Raw genomic sequence first — 24,213 nt, forward strand, 5'->3', positions numbered from 1 at the left:
TTCTTAGTAGAGCCTGTGCCGCCCCCACTTCAGATGCCAGTCTCAAGTCCCAGGTTGTGACGCCATCTACCTGGAGATGGTGTCAGATCCCACAGGCTGATGGCTCACCCTGACAACGCTGCCCCTAACTTCAGATGCCAGTCCCAAGTCCCAGCTTGTGTGACCTGTGCCTTCTGACCTACTGGCTCTAAATTGGGGGTTCCAGTGACATCCTGCTCAAGTTCCACTAGGAGACGTGCCAAATTCAGGGAAACACTTCACTTGAATTTATTTGTGTATTTCTTTTCTTGTCTTTTTTAATTGAAATGGGGTCTATGTTGCCCAGGCTGGTCTTGAACTCGTGTGCTCAAGCAGTCCTCCTGCCTCAGCTTCCCAAAGTGCTGGGATTACAGGCATGAGCCACTGCACGCCACTGCACCTGGCTACTTATGTATTATAAAGGGCCTTGCAAAGGATACAGGTGGGCAGCCAGATGAAGAGATACATTGGACAGTCACACAGGGTTGGTTCCCCTGGCAACTAGCCCCCATCCTGAGGCTGTCCGGGAGCCCACGAAGAGCCCACTCATTAGAACAAAAGCTGTTCCTCTCACAAAATTCCAGTGGGTTTAGTAGCTTTGTGTCAGCCACTCATCACTCAGGAAATTACAAAGGTCGTAGGAGCTCTGTGTTAGGAACCCAGATCAAAGACTAAATAGCAGCCCTGTTGCTCAGGAAATGACAAGGTTGAGGAGCTCCATGTCAGGACCCAGGGCAGGTACCAGATATACATTTCTTTTTAAATCCCAGTATCACACCCAGAAAAGGAAAGCAGTGTCTCAACTCACACTCAGGTCTATCTGACCCACACATTTTTAAGAAAAGATTTTTATATCTTGATTGTTTTTTTCTAATTATAGAAGCACTTTAAATATTGTTACTGTTTTGTTCTGTCTGCCTTGATTCCGTATGATTTCCATAAGTAGGGCTTATTTTTATTTTCACAAATCAGAAAAACCACAGACACAAGGCAAAAAGAGGTGAAAACCATCTCCTTATGAAGAAGGTATAGGGAGCCTCAGCACTGCTTCCCAGGGAGAGAAAGCAGCTAGAGTGAAGAAAAAGCACAAGAGGCTGGGCACAGTGGCTCATGCCTGTAATCCCAGCACTTTGGGGAGGCTGAGGTGGGCAGATCACTTTAGCCCAGGAGTTCCAGACCAGTCTGGGCAACATAGTGAGACTATCTCGATATTTTTAAAATTTATCTTCAAAAAAGAAAAAAAGCATAGGAGCTTATATGTGAGGGGAAGTCTTTCTACCCACAGGAAAGCAAGACAAAAGTAACAGAAGAACAAGAAACAGAGGAAATAAACAGAAAACAAAGACTTAAATGGCAGATTTGTAATAGCCCCAAACTGAAATTCTCTTACGTGTCCCTCAGTAGGCGAATGGTTAAGCAGACTCTAGCCTCTGTCCTGTGGAATGCTACTCAGCCATAAAAGGGAATGAACCCCAGAAATGAAGCTGTGTTGTGGTCCGGGGCATGCCAAGGAAATCAAGGACATGGACACACATGGAGTGAGCTTAAGAGCGGAGGTTCAATAGGCGAAAGAAAGAGGAGAGAATAGCTCTCTCTCCTGCGAGAGAGAGGAGCACCCGAGTGGGAATTCTGGCCCGAGGCTGAGTGCACCAGATTTTATAGACAGGATTGAGGAGGCAGTGTCTGATTTATATAGGGCCCACAGACTGGGTGGACCAGGTGTGACATTTAGCACATGAGGAAGCTGGTCACCCCACCGTTATTTTATGTAGATGGGGTCTTTGCCTGGCTGGCGCCATGCTGTCTCTTCCTTACTGTACACGTGGTTTGGCAAAGAGGGGAAGATGGAGCTGCCGTGTTGAATATGCCTAGTCCCAGGTAGCCTTTTTTTATTGGCACAGCTGCCGGCATTCACCTGTGCAAGCTTCTAGTTTGCTTGTCTATGTCTGCAGCTCGATTTTACAGGCTGTTGTTACAAAAGAAAATGATTTGGGAGCTGCTTTTCATTAAAAAGGAAACCTTACTGAGGACTCCCATACCCTCACTATCTGCCTTAGTAATTTCTTGTTCACTCCTATGTCATCAGATACACATAGCAATCTAGATGACTCTGAAGCGAATTAGGCTGAGTGACAAAAAGCCAACCCCAAAAGGTTACCTTCCACATGACTCTTTTTTTTTTTTTTTTTTTTGAGATGGTTCACTCTGTTGCCCAGGCTGGAGTGCAGTGGCGAGATCGTGGCTCACTGCAACCTCCGTCTCCCAGATTCAAGCGATTCTCCTGCCTCAGCCTCCCAAGTAGCTGTGATTACAGCCACTTGCCACCTGACTCCTGGCTAATTTTTGTATTTTTAGTAGAGATGGGGTTTCACCATGTTGGCCAAGCTGGTCTTGAACTCCTGAGCTCAGGTGATTCGCCCGCCTCGGCCTCCCAAAGTGCTGGGGTTACAGGTGTGAGCCACTGCACCTGGCTGATAACTGTTATTATATAACATTCTTGAAGTGGCAAAACTGTAGAGCTGTGAACCTGCCTGTGCAAAAACTAGAGCAGTGAGAAAATGATGACAGTGAAAGAGACCTGATCTAACAAACCCCCATCTTACCTTTAACCTCCAAACTGCCCTTAATGATTCCCGGGCTTGTGCCAAGCTCACTTTGGGAGACAGGTAGTTTATAGTTTAAATGATAATATCCCCTCTCCAAAACTAAACTGCCTTTGTAAAGCTAATGGAAGACCACCAGGTTAGGAGGATGAGAAGAGCCTGAATTCTGCTACGATGTAGACATAAACGATTACCAGCCATTATTCTGGAGGTCACAAGATTTGTAACTTCCCAGTTACTCCTGCAGATAACATCACTATTGTAGAAACTAATATTGGGGCTGGGCACAGTGTCTCAAGCCTGTAATACCAGTGAGGCAAGAGAATAGGGCCTGGAAGTAGGGAACCTAAGGGCTTCCTAGAACAAAATCAAATGGAAACACTTCAGCAATAACAGGAAATATCCTCTTCATTTACACAGGGGGTACACCAGGTAACCAATGGGAAACCTCAGAGAGTATTGAAAGCCCAGAAAATTCTGTAACCGGAGCCCTTGAGCCTCTTTCCTGGGCCGTTCCAACCCCGTGGAGTGTGCTTTCAATATATCTCTTTTGTTGTTTCATTGTTTTCTTGCTTTGTGCGTTTCATCCAATTCTTTGTTCAAAACGCCAAGAACCTGGAAAACTTGCAGTCCAGACCCTCCACTGGTAACACCAGCACTGTGGGAGGCCAAGATGGGTAGATCGCACGAGCTCAGGAGTTCAAGACCAGCCTGGGCAACATGGCAAAACACCATCTCTATAAAAAATACAAAAATTAGCTGGGCATGGTGGCGTGCATCTGTAGTCCCAGCTACTCAGGAGGCTGAGGAGGGAGGATCAATTGAGCTCAGGAGACGGACAGAGGTTGCAGTGAGCCGAGCGAGATTGTGCCACTGTGCTCCAGCCTAGGTGACAGAGAGACCCTGTCTCAAAAACACCTCAAAAAACTAAGTTTGGTCTTTTGAGATGTTTTTTCAGGCTTTTTTTTTTTTTTTTTTTTTGAGTTGGAGTCTCAATCTGTTGCCCAGGCAGTGGTGCGATCTTGGCTCACTGCAACCTCTGGTTCAAGCAATGCTCCTGCCTCAGCCTCCTGAATAGCTGGGATTAGTGCCACCTGCCATCATTCCCAGCTAATTTTCTTTCTTTTTTTTTTTTTTGAGGGGACAGGGTTTCGCTCTTGCTGCCCAGTCTGGAGTGCACTGGTGCGATCTCGGCTCACTGCAACCTCTGCCTACTGGGTTCAAGCGATTCTCCTGCCTTAGCCTCCCCAGTAGCTGGGATTACAGGCATGTGCCTCCATGCCCAGTTAATTTTGTATTTTTGGTAGAGACGGGGTTTCACCATGTTGGTCAGGTTGGTCTCGAACTCCTGAACTCGTGATCCACCCACCTTGGCCTCCCAAAGTGCTGGGATTACAGTCATGAGCCACCGCACCCAGCCTAATTTTTGTATTTTTAATAGAGACTAAAAATACAAAAATTGGCCAGGTTGGCCAGGCGCGGTGGCTCACGGTTGCAATCCCAGCACTTTGGGAGGCCGAGGCGGGCGGATCACGAGGTCAGGAGATCGAGACCAGCCTAGCTAACATGGTGAAACCCCGTCTCTACTAAAAATACAAAAAAATTAGCCGGGCGTGGTGGCGGGCGCCTGTAGTCCCAGCTACTCGGAGAGGGTGAGGCAGGAGAATGGCGTGAACCTGGGAGGCAGAGCTTGCAGTGAGCCGAGATTGCGCCACTGCACTCCAGCCTGGGCGACAGAGTGAGACTTCGTCTCAAAAAAAAAAATTGGTTAGGCTGGTTTCAAACTCCTGACCAAGTGATCTGCCTGCCTCAGCCTCCCAAAGTGCTGGGATTACAGGTGTGAGCCACTGCGCCTGGCTGTCTGTATTATTTCTTAAAACTGTGTGTGAATCTACAATTCTTGTAAAATAAAAAGTGTAATTATTTTTTAAAAGATGGATACTGTGGGCCGGGCGTGGTGGCTCACGCCTGTAATCCCGGCACTTTGGGAGGCCGAGGTGGGTGGATCACAAGGTCAGGAGTTCCAGACCAGCCTGGCCAAGATGGTGAAACCCCATCACTACTAAAAATACAAAAATTAGCCAGGCGCAGTGACAGGCACCTGTAATCCTGCTACTCGAGTGGCTTAGGCAGGAGAATCTCTTGAAACTGGGAGGTGGAGGGGAGGTTGCAGTGAGCCGAGATCGCGCCACTGCACTTTAGCCTGGGTAACAGAGCAAGACTCTGTCTCAAAAAAAAAAAAAAAAAAAAAATGCTGGATACTGTGATTCATCACACTTGGGTCTGGTAAACAACTATGAACAACTATGAATTTTGAACTTCAACTTAGCTGTGCTAGACCCTCTGTGGACGTAACTGAAGACTGTTTCTTTCTTTTTTTTTGAGACAGAGTCTCACTCTGTCACCCAGGCTGGAGTGCAGTGGCACAATCAGAGCTTACTGCAGCTTCTGCCTCCCGGGTTCAAGTGATTCTCCTACCTCAGCTCCTTGAGTAGCTGGGATTACAGGTGTCTGCCACCATGCCCAGCTAATTTTTGTATTTTTAGTAGAGATGGGGTTTCACCTTATTGTGTTTTTAGTAGAGATAGTGTTTCACCATGTTAGCCAGGCTGGACTCGAGCTCCTGACCTCAAGTGTCCAGCTTGGCCTCCCAAAGGGCTGGCATTACAGGTGTGAGTCGCACACTCGGCCAGTGGGACTTGTTTTAACGAATTGCGCAAGGGCTTATAAACTCATTCTGTCCTACCTAGGGAGCAGGATTTCATCCTTAATTAGCACACTCACCCCCTGACACACACACCAACACCCCAGCTGCTCTCTCTTCTGGCAGGGCCATGCATGGTGTGTGCTCCCTTGCCTGACAAGCAAAGAAACTAGGAGCTCGTTGTGTGGGTCATGGTAAAGATTTTTGTCTTTCCTTTGAGTAAAGGGAGTAACAGTCGTGAGTGAAACTCTTTGATAAGGAGTAGCAATGGAGAGAAGGGGAAAGAATCAGATATTTAGGTGGTAGACTCAGTGGGACTGAGTTCAGCCCTGATTTGCCGCTACTTAGAAGGGTTGTCTGAGGTTAAATAATAAGCATATCTAGTGTATTAGTCTGTTTTCACCCTCCTATAAAGAACTGCCTGAGATTGGGTAATTTATAAAGGAAAGAGTTTCTATTGACTCACAGTTCTGCAAGGCTGGGGAGGTCTCAGTAAACTTACAATCATGGTGGAAGGAGAAGCAGGCACGTCTTACATGGTGGCAGGTGAGAGAGTGTGTGCGCGTAGGAGAAACTGTCAAACACTTATAAAACCATGAGATCTCCTGAGAACTCACTATCACGAGAACAGCATGGGGGAAACTACCTCCATGACCCATTCACCTCCCCCCAGGTCCCACTCTCCACACGTGGAGATTACAATTCAAGATGAGATTTGGGTGGGGACACAGAACCAAGCCGTATCATCTAGTTTGTGTTCTGAGTTCTCTTTCTATGTTTCCCTTACGGTAGTGGTAATTATTTTCCAGTTACACTTGTGGTTGAAAAGCAATACGAACTTTCAGGAATAGCAGACAACCATGGTGTTCGCCATCACTTTGGAAATACACAACTAATCTCAGGAGACTGGTTATTTCCTCCCAAACCAGATATCAGAAAATCCCACCGCTGCCATCAGGGAGAGTGCCATCGGGAGAATGCCTATTAGCATATGGGAAGGCCCATGGATAAGCTGTCTTCACGGTGGGCTAACTGGAAAACGTAAGAAAACCGCAGCCGCAGCCGGGCGCGGTGGCTCACGCCTGTAATCCCAGCACTTTGGGAGGCCGAGGTGGGTGGATCGCCTGAGGTCAGGAGTTTGAGACTGCCTGGCCAACATGGTGAAACCCCATCTCTATTAAAAATAGAAAACAATTAGCCGAGCATGGTGATGTGTGCCTGAAATCCCAGCTACTCGGGAGGCTGAGGCAGGAGAATCACTTGAACCTGGGAGGCAGAAGTTACACTGAGCCGAGATTGAGCCACTGCACTGCAGCCTGGGTGACAGAGCGGGACTCTGTCTCAAAAAAAAAGAAAGACATGAGGACCAAGCTCTTCTTCTATCATAAATATTTTTTCTCTGACAGCAACATAAATTACAACACAATCTCTAACTACTGCCTTTATTTTGCTACGTGAATCCAAGACACAATATAAAGGATGAGAAAAACAATGAAATAGAAATAGCAGCTCTTTTCTCACTGAGCTCAGCTCTTTGCTGTCATAGGCCTGAATTGCCATTCGGGAGAGCATTTTCTCTCCCCCTTGGGTGCTTCCAGATTGAAAGGTCTTCAGCATTAACTGGCACAAGCTTCTGGTTGCTTGTGCAGTGTAAACAGAGGATACACTCTTTCTTGTTTTTCCCACAAAAGGCTTTGAAAGAGTTGGAAATCCCGTAAGAGACGGCTGCAAGAGCTCGGAGTGTAATTTTTAGAGCTGAGGTTGTAATTTTTAGAACATTGGTCTCTTCCTGAACGTTGACGTCTTTAAAGCTGAGAAATTATTAACACTAGGTGGCAGCAGAGACCTAGTGCGGGTGAGCGCGTCATCTATCTGAAATGCAGATAAGGATAAGGGGTTAATTCAGCCTAGTCTGCACTCGTTTCTCTAGTTGTGAAATGAAAGATTAGCTCACTTATAATTCATTCTGGATTTGTCGATGCAATGATTGAACAAACATAACATCAGAAAAGCCGTTTGAAATCTTGCCTCTCACCTTGGTCATGAACGTGTCTTACACATTATTGCTAAAATCAGAGCTCTACACATTAACATGAAATTACATTATTATTTTTTTTTTTTTGAGACAGAGTTTCACTCTTGTTGCCCAGGCTGGAGTGCAATGGCGCAATCTCGGCTCACCGCAACCTCCACCTCCCGGGGTTCAAGCAATTCTCCTACCTCAGCCTCCAGAGTAGCTGGGATTACAGGCACACACCACCATGCTCAGCTAGTTTTTTTGTATTTTTACTAGAGATGGGGTTTCTCCATGTTGGTCAGGCTGGTCTCGAACTCCCGACCTCAGGTGATCTGCCCGCCTCGGCCTCCCAAAGTGCTGGGATTACAGGCGTGAGCTACTGCGCCCGGCCTGAAATTACATTTTAAAATGAGAAACATAGTTACAATGCACATATAAATAAGGAAGATGGATGTGGTCACATCAAATCCAGGAGCTTGGTCAGTAAGGTGCTAGGGGGACTCCAACAACATAGAGTCCAGCATTGGAGTTCAAAGGTGGAACTGAAGTAAGGAATAAAAGATAAAAAAATAAAAACAATGAGCTGAAACCAGGTTCATGTCTTTCTGTGTATTTCACCGTTGACCTTCAAACCAGCCCTATCAGAGACATAGCTCATTTGACAGTTCTGTGAGAATAAAGCTCAGAGACTTTTGCCGCAGTTCAGAGGAAGAACAACAAAGCTAGGATTGGATCCCAGCTCTCTTATAGGTGAGACTGACTTCTTTTGCTCTATCACATTGCTTTAATGGCAAGAATGTGTAGCTACCATGGTGGGGACAGTTCACAGACAATATATCCTTCTATTTAAGATGGGTCGAAGCCAGAGAGCTAAGACAGGTAATTCATGTGCTGTATAATTGCATCGAATCCAGATGAAAAAAATCTCAACAAATGATGGTCATAGATCCAGGCTGAAAAGATAAATTTTACAAAGGGGCTGGGTGCAGTGGCTCATGCATGTAATCCTAGCACTTTGGGAGGCCGAGGTGGGCAGATCACCTGAGGTCAGGAGTTCGAGACCAGCCTGGTCAACATGGTGAAACCCAGTCTCTACTAAAAATACAAAAATTTGCTGGGCATGGTGATGCATGCCTGTAATCTCAGCTACTCAGGAGGCTGAGGCAGGAGAATTGTTTGAACCCAGGAGGCAGAGGTTGCAGTGAGCCAAGATTGCACCACTGCACTCCAGCCTGGGCGAGAGAGCAAGACTCTGTCTCAAAAAAAAAAAAAAAAAGGTTTTATGAAGGTTGGATGCAAAGTCTCCAGTTGGTTGGAAATAACTGTAGAAGTGCAGGATGAGGGTGTTCCCATGAAAAAGACCCAGAGGTTTAACAAACTGTTTGGTATGAAGCAACAATGTGCATTTATGATCAAAAAGGTCAATGAAATCTCATAGTTCACTGAAGGGAGTGAGAAAAATAGCCCCATTTATTCTACTTTATTAACCCACTTGTGAATCATTGTGTTCAATTCTAGGACATTGTTAGAGGGACAGAATTCAAAGGATGGGCAAGGTGGCGACAAATTTGAAAACTATATACAATGAAGAATTACTGGCCAGGTGTGGTGGCTCACGCCTGTAATCCCAGCACTTTGGGAGGCCGAGGCGGGTGGGTCACCTGAGGTCAGGAGTTCGAGACCAGCCTGGCTAACATGGCGAAACTCCATCTCTACTAAAACATACAAAAATTAGCTGGGCTTGGTGGCAGGTGCCTGTAATCCCAGCTACTCTGGAGGCTGAGGCAGGAGAATCACTTGAACCTGTGAGGCAGAAGTTGCAGTGAGCCAAGATCGTGCCATTGCACTCTAGCCTAGGCAACAGAGCAAGACTCCATCTAAAAAAAAAAAAAAAAAAGAATTACTGCAAAATTGGAAAATAAATTTTAACGTGGTAAAGGGAAGATATAGAGAAGAAGATATGAAAAACTGACTTTTTTTTTTTTTTTTTAAGAGACAGGATCTCACTTTGTTGCCCAGGCTGGAGTGCAGTGGTGCAATCACAGCTCACTGTAGCCTTAAACTGGGTTCAAGTGATCCTCCCAAGTAGCTAGGTCTACAGGCACGTGCCACTATGCCTGGCTAATTTTTAAATTTTTTTGCGGAGACGGGGTCTCGCTTTGTTGCCCGGGCTGCTCTCAAACTCCTGGCCTCAAGCAACCCTCCCACCTTGGCCTCCCAAACTGCCATAATTGCAGGCATGAGCCACCAAGTCTGGCCTGAAAAGCTGACTTTTAATGGCTAAAGGTAAATTAGATTTATTCTGTAGTTCCAGAAATCCAAAGTAGGATTAATGGAATCAAGTTACAAGGATATAGATTTCAGCTCAGTTTAAGTGTAGCAGAAAAAAATAACTTGAATCAATCGATAGTACTGACTTTCACATATAATGGCTATAGCATAACTCACCTGAGAGTATTTCTGTTTAGGGAAATAACCTAAATGGGCCTCTTTGGCTATGCAAGGTGAGCTGCCTCTGGCTACAGTCAGAGGCAGATACAAAAAATAAAGTCCAATTCTACTGCCTGGTAAGGTGGGAAGAATTTTTGCTTTCGCCGGGGAGCTGTGGAAGGAAGGAAGAAACGTGAGGAGGGCTGGGGAAAGTCCAGGACTCGTGGAGTGAAAAATTTGCCAAGGTGGGGAATGGCTATTTTCTCATCAAGTTTGAAATCATTTCCTGTTTGGTGCCATAATTACCCTCGACGACCACTATGTTTGGTGCCATAATTACCCTCGATGACCACTAACCCTTCAGAAAAGTCTGCCAGACACAGTGACCTTGTATCAGTGGTGTTTGGCGGGGGAAGTGACAGAATAGGACTGGAATTCATGGTGGACGGCGGGTCCCCGGAGAGAAGACGATGAACATGGACACTGAACTGTAGGCCATGGTGGCAGGTAAGTGGCTGCCTGGATGGACTGCTCAATACGGGGAATGCTGGAGGAGGCCACCCACAATCTGCCTTCCTTAGTTCTTAAAGATAAAGGTGACTTCAGCAGGACGGGGGGGTTGGGGGTATCTAGATTACACTAGGGGAGACTTAAAATTGTCCAATAATAAGGTAGTGAGCTCCCCATCACTGGAAGAGTTCTCTTGGGAACGTGTGTGAAAGCTGTTGTAGAGGGAATTCTTGCATTGGTTAAGAGGGTGCACCGATGAGCTATAAAGATCCTTATGAAACCTGGGCACAGAGGCTCATCCCTGTGATACCAGCACTTTGGAAGGCTGAGGTGAGAGGATTGCTTGACCCCGGAGCATGAGATCAGCCTAGGTTACATAGGGAGGCCCTGTCTCAAAGAAAAAAAAAATACAGCTGGGCATGGTGGTGTACACCTTGGTCCCAGCTACTCAGGAGGCTAAGGTGGGAGGATCACTTCAGCCCAGGAGGTCAAGGTTGCAGTGAGCCATGATCACACCACTGAACTGCCTCGGCAATGGAGTGAGACCGTATCTGAAAAAAATAAAATAAAAATTTTAAGATCCTTATGAAAGAAGCTGACCACCTTTCCTTTTACCTGCCTGATTATCTCCTATCATTCAAAGGTCGACTTTGGGTTGGCAAAAATTTCATGGTACTCAATAAATTAATATTTAAATCACTGACTATTTTTCAAAAGGCCTGATTCTACTTTTCCATCCATCCATTTAAGGAGTATCTGTTCAGTTTCAGGCAATTATGCTACCCTTTGTGGGGGCACACTTGTTAATTAGACATGATTCCTGCTCTTTTGTGATACATTTTTGTATGCACAAAACTTATTGGAACCAATTTTCTGGATTAGGAATTGGGAGCAGTGGGAATAGCATCTGTGAATCTGGAGACCTTTGTTCTCACTCCTGCTTTGCTGTGTGACTGAGAGAAGACACAGGACCTCTGTCAATCTCCAGTTACTCATCTGTAAAATAAAGATACAGAACTATTCCAGGTGTTGCAAACTCCAAAGCCTACAGGGTTCAGGCACGTAGTGTAAGTACATGAAGCAAGCAGGTGTTATGATTTGTTTCACAACCACATTCAGTAGAATTCTCCAGGCAGGCACTTCGCATGTTAAGCATATTGCATTATTTTCTCTTCCATAGAGAATTGTGCTCTCCGTGGACAGAAAGAGGGGAACAACGGACACAGGCTTATGTGAGGGTGGAGGGTGGGAGGAGGGAGAGGTTCTGGAAAATAAAACCCAGCTATTGGGTAGTACACTTAGTACCTGGGTGACAAAATAATATGTACACTAAACCCCCAAGTCACGAGTTTAACTAAATAGCAAACCTGTACATGTAGCCCTGAACCTAAAATAAAATATGCCACTAATATATATAATAAAACTAATATATAATAAAATATTTATATATAAAAAATTGTGTTCTGTCCCATTTTTCTTAAAACACTCAGCCTTCTAGATCTTTCATTTATTTTTCCACATTGATAGAGACACAGTGTAAGGGGTTTTGTGGCACACGACAATCTCCACTGCAGCTATGGTAAGCAGGAAAGGGATTTGTGAAAGAGATACTGAACCGGGCACAGTGGCTCGTGCCTGTAATCCCAGCACTTTGGGAGGCCGAGGTGGGCGGATTATTTGAGGTCAGGAGTTCGAGACCAACCTGGCCAACATGGTGAAACCCTGACTCTACTAAAAATAAATAAAAATAAATTAGCCAGGTGTGGTGGTGGGCGCCTGTAATCCCAGCTACTTGGGAGGCTGAGGCAGGAGAATCGCTTGAACCTGGGAGGTGGAGTTTGCAGTGAGTCACGCTCATGCCACTGTACTCCAGCCTGGGTGACAGAGCAAGACTCCATCTCAAAAAAAAAAAAAAAAAAAAGAGTTACTGAGTAATTCACAGAAATTCCAGGGAGGCTGGAAAACCAGGCTTGAAGGCTAAAGCAGCCACTGTGGGTACTGTCAGATAAAATACACGATCCTCAGGCAAATCTGGATGTCATTTGGAGCATACTTATCTGTTCTTAACCTGAAGTTCAAATTTAAATGGTCATCTGGTATTTTTGTTTGCTAAATCTGGCCACCCTAGCCAAGGTGGCTAATTGCCTAAATTATACTCTGAGAGGATTCTAGGTGCTGATACCAGCGATGCTACCCAACCCTGACTCAGCAGGCGATGTGCCCCCACCAGGTCTGTGCCAGCTCTGACTCTGAAAACCTGCTGTCCCACCCTGAACCTGTACCTCATGGGGCCCCCTTTATACACCTCTCCAAATCGAGGTTTTGAAAAGAAGCCCAATAGCCAATCAGTCGAAAAAGATGTCCATTCTCACCAGTAATCAGGGAAATGCAAGTTAAGACAGAGGGTCGCATTGGTGAGTCAGTGGGTAGTAATTAAGAGCCTGGATCCTGTGGCCGATGTGGATTTGCATCTTGGCTTGGTGGTGTGTTTGGCACTGTGCCTCAGTTTCCTCCTCTGTAAAGTGCGGGTAATAGTCTTAATACATTTGAAGAATGTATTTCTAAATTTCTAATATGCTTTGAAGTTTTGTTTTGTTTTTTGTTTTTTGTTTTTGTTTTTTTTTGACATGGAGTTTTGCTCTTGTTGCCCAGGCTGGAGTGCAATGGTGCAATCTCGGCTCATCGCAACCTCCGCCTCCCGAGTTCAGGCGATTCTCCTGCCTCAGCCTCTCAAGTAGCTGGGATTACAGGCATGCGCCACCACGCCCAGCTAATTTTGTATTTTTGGTAGAGACGGGGTTTCTCCATGTTGGTTAGTCTGGTCTCGAACTCCCAACCTCAGGTTATCTGCCCGCCTCGGCCTCCCAAAGTGTTGGGATTACAGGCGTGAGCCACTGCGCCAGCACCTTGAAGTTTTTTATGCTCTGGCGTAGAGTTCTTCCTGCTCTCTTGATGGGGCCTCCTGGAAAGAACGTGCCCTTCCTGCCCCTTAATGCTCAGCCTTGCCACCATGATTTATCTTGGAAACCATCAGGACTCAACTCATCACGCCCTGTATCCTTGTTTATACCAACAGGGAAAGTTTAGAAATGTATTTCACTCAGCCAGGCCATCAAGGTCAATGCCAACAGTGATAAAAGTCATGTCAGTACTATGATATGATAGTTGGTATGATGCAGTGAAGAAGGCATTTTGCCAGTATGGCCATCCTCCTCTAAACCCAGAACCTCAGGCTGGGTTCGTGAGAAAGAAATCCCATCTGAGGGACGGTCTACAAAATGCTTGACTGGCACTCCTCAAAACTGTCAAGGTCATCAGAACCAAGGAAAACGTGAGAAACTTACAGCCAGGAGGAACCTACGGAGGGAGAGAAGAAAACTAAATGTCATGTGGGATCCTGGATGGGACCCTGGAACAGAAAAGGGACATTAGGTGAAAACTAAAGAAATCTGAGTAAAGTCTGCGCCTTAGTTAGTAATAATGTTCCAATATTGGTTCATTCATGATGAGAAATGTACCATGCTAATGTATGATATTAATACTAATCCTAGTCTCCCAAAGTGCTAGGATTACAAATGTGAGCCACCGTGCCTGTACATGAGATCACTGTATTTGTTAATAAATAGGGTAAACTGGGCATGGGATATAGGAACTCTGTACATCTTTGCAATTTTGCTGTAAATCTAAAAATCTTCTAAAATAAAAAGTTTATTGGTAGGTTTTTGTTTTTTTTTTGACAGAGTCTCGCTCTGTCACCCACTCTGTCACCCATGCTGGAGTGCAATGGCACAATCTCGGCTCACTGCAACCTTCACCTCCTGAGTTCAAGCAATTCTCCTGCCTCAGCCTCCCGAGTAGCTGGGATTACAGGCACCCGCCACCACACCTGGCTGATTTTTGTATTTTTAGTAGAGATGGCATTTCACCATGTTGGCCAGGCTGTTCTTGAACTCCTGACCTCAGGTGATCCGCCCATCTTGGCCTCCCAAAGTGCTGGGATTACAGGCGTGAGCCACTGCGCCTGGCCAGTAAGGGTTTTAAGACTTCTCGTAATGGCAGTAATTACTTTCTTCCAAAGCTGTTCATTAGAGGTAAAGAAAAGGTGTAAGATTTACCATACTTATACTTGATTTCTATTTAGCATATTCTTGAGAATATTTATATGAACATACAATATGGTGACCCCTATGAATTGTTACCATTACCATGATTTCAAATGACTTGTGCTGACTTTTTTCTTTTTTTGTTTTGAGACCGAGTCTTGCTCTATTGCCCAGGCTGGAGTGTGGTGGTGCGATTTCGGCTCACTGCAACCTCCTTCTCCTGGGTTCAAGTGTTTCTCCTTGAACCCAGAGTTTCAGCCTCCCAAGTAGCTGGTACTACAGGTGTGTGCCACCACGCCTGGCTAATTTTCGTATTTTTAGTAGATACGGGGTTTTACCATGTTAGCCAGGATGGTCTCGATCTCCTGACTTTGTGATCCACCTGCCTCAACCTCCCAAAGTGCTGGGATTACAGGTGTGAGCCACCGCGCCCGGCTTGACTTTTTTTTTAATGGAGTCAGCATCTCACTAAGTTGCCAAGGCTGGTCTTGAACTCTTGGGCTCAAGTGATCCTCCTCCCTCAGCCTCCCAAAGTGCTAGTATTACAAGTGTGAGCCACTGTGCCTGTACGTGAGGTGGCCTTTCTAAATAATTGAATCAAAATTGTAATTACTCTTTATGTTAGTTTGAGGTTCTCTTGATTCTTAGCTTGACATTTTGAGATCAAGGAGTAATCAGAAAGTGGCACAAAAGTGCTACTTACTACATGAAAATCTTTCTAATTTAGGCTGCAAAGCCAATTAGTCATGCTTAGAAATAAGGATAGGCCGGGCATGGTGGCTAACACCAGTAATCCCAACATTTTGGGAAGACAAAGTGGGAGGATCACTTGAGGCCAGGAGTTCGAGACCAGCCTGGGCAACACAGTGAGACTCGGTCTCTACAAAAAAAATTTTAAAATTAGCCAGGTGTGGTGGTGCATGCCTCAGAGCTCCTCAGGGAGGCCGAGGTGGGAGGTTTGCTTTAGCCTAAGACATCAATGCTACAGTGAGCTATGATCGTGCCACTGCACTCCAGCCTGGGTGACAGAGCAAGACTCTCCAAAAAAAAAAAAAAAAACTTTTGAAGTAGCATTTATACCTCTTAGTACTCTGCATTTATTTAATTGGACCCCTGTATTCAGAAATGACAGCAACCTTGAACTCACTGCATACTGGCTAAAAGCACACGTACGTAGGCAATAGCACTTCCTACCTTCCTGGCTGGCAAGATTAAAAGCTGAGAAAACACAGTGTTTGTGAGTACGTGGGGAAGCATGCAGAGTTGTACACTGCCGATGGGAGTGTGAATTGGGGAAGCCTTCTTGGAAAACACTTTGCCAACAGTGCTCTGAATGTTCAATATGTTCAATACTCAATCCTTTCATTCACCTTCATTAGAGGGAATTGACCCCATCGATGTGCTTATGCAAATGCACAAAAATGTTTGTATGAGAATGGTTTTCTTTCTCACTCTGTTGCCCAGGCTGAGTGCAGTGGCAAGATCATGGCTTATTGCAGCCTTGAACTCCTGGGCTCAAGCGATCCTCCTACTTCAGCCTCCCAAGTAGCTGAGACCACAGACATGAGCCGCTACGCCCAGCTACTTTTTTTAAGTTTATTTTTTGTAAAGATGGGGGAGTGTCATTTATGTTGCCCTGGCTGGTCTTGAACTCCTGGGCTCAAGTAATCCTCCCACCTCGGCCTCCCAAAGTGCTAGGATTATAGATGAGAGCCACTGGACCTGGCCAGAATGTTTACTTTCACTTTGTTTATTACAGTGAGAAAAAGGGGAAGCAACCTAAATACATGTTCATCAACAGGGAACTGATAAAAGAAATTGTGGATATGTTTATCCAATGGAATACTATGAAACACTGGGAAACGTGGATCCGGATTATATGCGCTGCCATAAATATTGTTCAAAGAACACACAGACAAAATACATATAAAACGTGGTTCTGTCACACGCTGGGGCCTGTTGTGGGGTCGGGGGAGGGGGAGGGATAGCATTAGGAGATACCGAATGTAAATGACCAGTTAAAGGGTGCAGCACACCAACATGGCACATGTATACATATGTAACAAACCTGCACATTATGCACATGTACCCTAGAACTTAAAGTATAATAACAATAAAAAAAGTGGAAAAGTGGTTTTATTTATTTCTTTCTTTTTTTTTTATTTTTTTTGAGATGGAGTCTTGCTCTGTCACCCAGACTGGAGTGCAATGGCGTGGTCTCGGCTCACTGCAACCTCTGCTTCCTGGGTTCAAGCAATTCTCCTGCCTCACCCTCCCAAGTAGCTGGGACTACAGGCGCCCGCCACCACGCCTGGCTAATTTTTGTATTTTTAGTAGAGACGGGGTTTCACCATGTTGGCCAGGCTGGTCTCGAACTGCTCACCTTGTGACCCGCCCGCCTTGGCCACCCAAAGTGCTGGGATTACAAGCGTGAGCCACTGCACCTGGCCAGCGTGTTTCTATTTCTTAAAAATGATATATGATATATAAACTATGTCAATGTTTAAATAAATGTACACTTCTAAATGTATTTATAAATTGATAAACATTTATAAATACATAGATAATTTCTGGAAGGCCACATTGTTAATGGGAATTTTCTCTGGCGAATCAGCCTGAGGGAGTTGGGGTGGGAACAGAATTTTACTTTTATGTTTTTAATGTTTTGTACTGTTTTATTTTGTTTATTTATTTTTTTGAGACAGGGTCTCACTTTGTCACCTAGGCTGGAGTGCAGTGGCACAATCTCGGCTCACTGCAGCCTCGACCTCGCGGGTTCAAGCAATCCTTGTGCCTCAGCCCCCCAAGTAGCCAAGACTACAGGCACATACCACCACACCCAGCTAATTTTTTTGTATTTTTTGTAGAGACGTGGTTTCACCGTGTTGCCCACGCTGCTCTTGAACTCCTGAGTTCAAGCCATCCACCTGCCTCGGCCTCCCAAGTGCTGAGATCACAGGCATGAGCCACTGCACCTGGCCCTGTTTGATTTTTTAATGTTTTTACATTAAATGTAATGAATGTAATGAATGTAAAATGAATTTTACATGTAAACAAAAGCTAGTTGACACTTTGGGAGGCTGAGGTGGGAGGATCCCTTGAGCCCAGGAGGTTGAGACTGCAATGAACTATGATTGCACCACTGCACTCCAGCCTGTGTGACAGAGTGAAAGAGTGAGACCTTGTCTTAAAACAAAAATGAAACAAAACAAAAGCTAGCTAAATATTGTAAGGTTTTTTGGCCACAAAAACCCAAAACAAAACTTTTTTACATATAAAAAGGGAAGTTTTTGCAGGCTGCTCAGTGCGTGGCTAAGAAGAATGACATGTATTTTATTATTTATCTTTCCTTTTTTTTTTTTTTTTGAGATGGAGTCTTGCTCTGTCGCCCAGGCTGGAGTGCAGTGGCGCGATCTCGGCTCACTGCAAGATCCGCTTCCCAGGTTCACGCCATTCTCCTGCCTCAGCCTCCTGAGTAGCTGGGACTACAGGCGCCTGCCATTGCGCCCAGCTAATTTTTTTTGTATTTTTAGTAGAGACGGGGTTTCACCGTGTTAGCCAGGATGGTCTCGATCTCCTGACCTCGTGATCCGCCTGCCTCGGCCTCCCAAAGTGCTGGGATTACAGGCGTGAGCCACTGCGCCCACCCAGTCTTTTCTTTTTTTTCTTGAGAATGACACTTATTGGAGGCAGCACTCAGCACCCATTGTTGGGTGCAAACCACTGTCATTCCTCCACTTTGTTTTAATAGGGATGGCTACACCTGGAGCCAAATGTTTATATGGGTCAAATAAAGCACACACCCAAACAATGTGTGCTTATCAACAGATTTATTACGAGGCAGCTTTTATGGGTGTGTTTGACATTTCAAATGTTATGCCAATATGGCCTGAAGTCATCAGCCTGACATTAAGGTTAATAGCTTACTTAATAGATAGTGACAATTAAAATTATATTTGAAAAGTCCCTCCCTAAAGAGTTTTGGCATTCTGAATATTACATAGTCCATGGGAGTAATAGTGTCACCGAAGAAAACTTGACTTTTCTTCTAAATAGTCTCAAAAACTGATTGCAGAGAGTAAAAGGGAAGAGAGGTTTTGTTAATAACTCAAACAGGCCAGCTGAAGTCAGTTCTCAGAGATTTGAGTGCAAGGGATTTGGAATAATTTGGAGCAAATAATGATAATATATTAAGAAAAAAAGACATGACAAAGAACTTACATTTATGTTAGTAGTTTTTCTTTAAAAAACCAAAATTCTGCACATACACACATTTTAAATCATGGAAAAATAATCCCATTCACAATTCCAGTCCATCCATCTGCTTTTCCTATACCAATTGGCTGCTGAAGTCTAAGGGCTGACAGGTGTAGTGAGGCCTTGGCCCGCCCACCAGCAAGGTTGAAGTGCTTGCCAATCAGCTCGGGGCCCTGCAGGTGGGCCTGGAAGTTTCCTGGGCCCTGTGAAAGGAGATCTACTCTGGCTTCGTCTCTGAGTGCCTGGGTCTTGGGGGCTCCTGGAAGTCAACTTGTTGGACAGGTAGGCTGTTTGGGAGGGGTTACTTGAAAAGTGGGGTTCACGGTGGTTACCAAAAGAAATGGGAAATGGGTATCGGGAAGGTGGTCGTTAAATCCACAGTGGGAAGCAGTTATTAATGAGGGTTGGCCTATGAGTATTTAGGATAGGATCGATTGTTTTTCTTTCATTTCTTTTTTTTTTTTTTTGAAATGGAGTCTTGCTCTGTCATCCAGGCTGGAGTGCAGTGGCACAATCTTAGCTCACTGCAATCTCCGCCTCCTGGGTTCAAGTGATTCTCCTGCCTCAACCTCCCAATTAGCTGGGATTACAAGTACGTACCACTATGCCCAGCTAATTTTTGTATTTTTAGTAGAGATAGGGTTTCACCATGTTGGCCAGGCTGGTCTTGAACCCCCGACCTCAGGTGATCCGCCTGTCTTGGCCTCCCAAAGTGCTGGGAGTACAGGCGTGAGTCACTGGGTCCATTGTTTTTCAAGTTTTAAAGAAAATCACTGTGAATACCTCCAGCCAAAGACCAGCAGGAACACACCTGCGGTTAAGCAAGTTGGGTTTATTGCTCATTTCAGAGAAGGAAAACCTTGCACCATGGAAACCTGGGGCATTTCAGAAAGAAAGTGCTCTAAAGGCCTTATTACAGGATTTGCACTTCTGGCTGGTGATTTGGGGGTGGGTTTATGGAAGTGGAGATTTGCTCAGGGTTAGATGTTGCTGCTGGAAGCAAGGATAATTCTGTGATTGGATATCTTACTAAAGCTTAATTACAGGAAGGGTAGATGACAGTGAGCTACAGCTGTAACTGGTAAAGAAGTAGCCATCCCTATTACTGGCTGGGAGAAGTTGGGGCAATGGTTAGTATTCGTGGCTTCGAAAATGTTCGGGTTTTGTCTGTGTTCAAACACCATACCCAAGTGGTCTTGATTTTTGTCTTGATCTGTCACCATCGTGGAGATCTTTGTCTGATGTAGATGCTGTGTGAAATTGTGTGTGCTCACCAGCAGAATAGCAACACACAGCCGAGGGTGTCAGGGCTGCCTTCGTCTGTCGCGCGCGCGATTATGACAAATTTTGTCAGGCCAACTCCACTTTCAGAGTAACAAACCCAGTTTTTATCTACTCAGCCAAATCCTTAGCATCTTGGTAGCTTTGCTTATTCTCCGGTCTTTTCGTCTCTTCCTCTCTTCCTTCTTTTCTTTCTTCCTTCCAACAAACGATGTATAAGTCAGTATCTTAATGATCACATACTTTTAATCGAGATTCATAGAACAGTCAGATGACAGCAAGAAAGGAGATTGAGATGAGTGTATTAGTCTGTTCTCACCCTGCTGTAAAGACATGCCTGAGACTGGGTAATTTGTAAAGAGTTTTAATTGGCTCACAGTTCTGCATGGCTGGAGAGGCCTCAGGAAACTTACAATCATGGTGAGAGGCAAAGGGGAAGCAAGGCATGTCTTCACGTGGTGTCAGGAGAGAGAGAGCAAAGATCTGGTTGTTTAAAAGTGTGTAACACCCTCGCCCGCTCCACTTCACTCTCTCTCTCCCCACTCACTGTCAGCAAGGGGGAAATCCGCCTCCATGATCCAATCACCTCCCACCAGGTCCCTCCCCCAACACTGGGGATTACAATTCAACATGAGATTTGGATGGGGACACAGAGCCAAACTGTATCAGCAAGCACACAGAAATACACAAAATGGGCCAGGCGTGGTGGCTCATGCCTGTAATCTCAGCACTTTGGGAGGCTGACGCAGGCTGATCACTGGAGGTCAGGAGTTTGAGACCAGCCTGACCAACATGGCAAACCCTATCTCTACTAAAAATACAAAAAACTAGCCAGGCATGGTGGCACATGCCTGTAGTCCCAGCTACTCAGGAGGCTGAGGCAGGACAAATGCTCAAATCGGGGAGGCAGAGGTTGCAGTGAGCAGAGACTGTGCTACTGCACTCCAGCCTGGGCAACAGAGAGAGACTCCATCTCAAAAAAACAAAACAAAACACGAAATGATGCCTTATGTCTGCTATGGTACATGTATATATCTGTAAATACATAGAGAATGTTCTGGAAGGACACACCAAACCAATAACTGATTACCTCAGAGCAGCAGGAAGACCAAGGTTGGCAGTGATGCTCAAAGGGAACCATGCTTTTTTAAGAGATAGACTAAGTTTTAGAGCAGTTTTAGGTTCACTGCAAGTTGAGCGGAAAGGACAGAGTTCCCATAGAGCATATCATTAAAACTATTTTAAATGACAAAGTCAGGCAGACTTCAGCATGGTGGTCCCCATTCATCTGAGCGCCCCAAACAACAGGCACTTTATAAATAGTTCATTACCTTTCATCCTTATAGCAACCCTGAACGGGAGGTATTTTCTTCCCACATTTACAAATGAGGAAAGTGAGACCCAGTTAAGAGTGGTGCCGAGGGCCGTTAGGCTAGTATTTGGCAGAGCTGGAGTCAGAGGCACATGGTCAGATTCCCGAACTCATTCTTCTTTCATTCTGAAAACCTGGGTTGGCCTTGGCATGGACCCCTCTTTCCCAGCTCCCACCCATTGGCTGGGGACCCACCCGTGAATGGACCCTGTGGTGTGCTGGTGACCCACTGGCCACATGGCAGTCTGACACAGCAGATGATCAATGCCCCTTGTGCTTAAAGGAGCTTTGTTGGGGCTTCCTGTGTGTGGTTTCCAGGCCCCACAAATTTGAGCAGCTCCTGGAAGCCCACCCTTCACCGCTTGTATCACTCACCACCTCTAATCTGCATACTGTAATGTAAGGCCTCTCCATCTGGATTAGACAATCACGATGGTTGATTTCAGTTGTTATTATTTTTTGAAATGGAGTCTTGCTCTGTCGCCCAGGCTGGAGTGTAGTGGGGCAATCTCAGCTCACTCTAACCTCTGCCTCTGGGGTTTAAGTGATCCTTCTGCCTCAGCCTCCCAAGTAGCTGGGACTACAGGCATGTGCCACCGCATCTGGCTAATTTTTGCATTTTTAGTAGAGATGAGGTATCTCCATGTTGGCCAGGCTGGTCTCGAGCTCCTGACCTCAAGTGATCTACCTACCTCGGCCTCCCAAAGTGTTGGGGTTACAGACATGGGCCACTGCGCCCAGCCTGGTTTAGGTTTTACCCTTTAAGGTTTAAGTTTTCCTTTACAATAAAAGCCGTACAAACTTTTTTCTCCCTTGTGTAGGATACTCGTTTCTTGTTTCCCTGGTAGTGTAACTGAAATGCACACACAGTGGAGCTGTGGCTGAGGACTCGAACCTCCCCCCTGCTTTCCCTTTATGCCTTGAATGACCAGTAGCCGAGTTAACAGCAAAAACCTGAGGGTAGACTTTGGCAAATGTATCGTGATTTTTATCTCCTGGTTCTAAGATTTCAGAAATGATTGTTTTGAGCTTATGGGAATTTCTTAGGCAACAACAAGAAAGCCTTGGTCATAATTTTGAAAAATCATTTAGCTTTTCCAAGTTGACGTCCAAGAGACCAGATACAAGCATTTGTTGTTACTGTTCACAAGCAAAGAGAGTACAGGTGTTCTGGAAAAAGGAGTCAGCATTTGCTCCCCAGCATTTGAGGAAGACAATAAAAAAAAAAAAGCATTTCTTAGTCATTATTGTGGCAAAAACAAAATAAATACAAAAAGAGAATTTAAAAATTAATTATAGAAAGAGAATTTCTATCAAGTGGACCTTAATTAGTGCACAGCGCAGTCCCGCTTTGTGAATAGATGCTTTTTTTTATTGTGGTAAAATATATATAACATAAACATTTACCATTTTAAACATGTTCCCCTATTTTTACCATTTTAACATGTACAGTTCAGTGGCATTAAGTACACTGATGATGATGTGCAATCATCACCACTATCCAAATCCAGGACTGTATCTTCCCAAACAGAAACCCCATACCCATTCAATAAGAATGCCCCACTCTCTGCACTGCCCAGCCCTTGCTAACCTCTACTTTCTGTGTTTATGAATTTGCCTGTTCTGAGTTCTTTCCTATACCTGGTGAAATCATAATATTTGTCCTTTTGTGTGTAGCTTATTTCACTCAGCATGAGGCTTTGCAGGTGCATCCATGTGGTAGCGTGTCTCAGAACCTCATTCCTTTATGTGGAGGAATCATATTCCATTGCATGGATACACCACATTCTGTTTGTCCATTCATCTGTTGATGGACACTTGAGCTGTTCCCACCTTTTGGCTATTGGGAATAAAGCTGCTGTGCGCATTGGTGTACAAGTATATGAGTGTCTGTATTCTTTTGTTTTGATCTCTGTCACTAGTACAGTATGGCGGAAGTGATACCATCTCACTTCTGAGATTGGGTTATAAACACACTGTTGCTTCCAGTTTGCATGCTCTTTCTCTCATCACCACAGTGGCTAAAGTTGAAAAGATTAGCAGTCTCTCTCCGCCATTTGGCCAAGATGAAGTGTAAAAAGATTGGCAGTACCACGTTTTGCAGAGAACGTGTAGCAACCAGTGCTCTGAAACATTGCTGGTGACAGGGTAAATGGCACAACTGCTGGGCACAAACTTTTTGTAATTTCTCGAATTAAACATACTCCTATCCAATGAAGAATTCTTCTCAGGTGCAGAAATTAATATACAAGTCTTTTTATGAACATATGTGTCCAGGTTTGCCCATGACAGCCAAAAACTGGAAACGATGCAAGTATCTATCAATAAGACCACGAATAAACTGTGTTATATTTGTACGATGGACATACTGACACTTGCAGCAATGTGGATCAATGTCAATAACATTAAGTTGAGCAAAGTAAGCCAGACATAAAACAAGCCATGCTGCACGATTCCAGTTCAATGAAGTTCAAGAACAGGCCAAACTAAACTGTGATGACAAGTCAAGATAGTGGTGTCCTCTGGGTGCTGAAGGGCTTGGGAAAAGGGACTGGGAACCTTTAGGGGTGAGGACAATGTTCTATATCTTAATATGAGTGTTGGTCACCGAGCTATAATCTTCAGATTTGTGTATTGTCAACTATACCTCAGTAAAGGACTGTCAGTTGAAAAACATTCTAATAGGAACAATTTTCCCTCTAATCCAAAATCCAGATATAGATATTCTTTGTTTCCTTTGAGAAAAGGGGACTGTTTTCTACTCCAATAAGGAACTGGGAGTGATGCAGGTGTTCCCTATTACTGAACCCCAGTTCTCATGGGGCCCAGGTGTCATCTGCCCGGGTTACTGCAGAGACTGGCCGCCTCTCAGCAAAGCAGCAGTGTCTGCTCACACACCTCACTCAGTCCTCTTTCTT

Source organism: Hylobates moloch, unplaced genomic scaffold (assembly GCF_009828535.3).
Source record: "Hylobates moloch isolate HMO894 unplaced genomic scaffold, HMol_V3 SCAFFOLD_6, whole genome shotgun sequence".
Lineage (NCBI taxonomy): Eukaryota > Metazoa > Chordata > Mammalia > Primates > Hylobatidae > Hylobates > Hylobates moloch.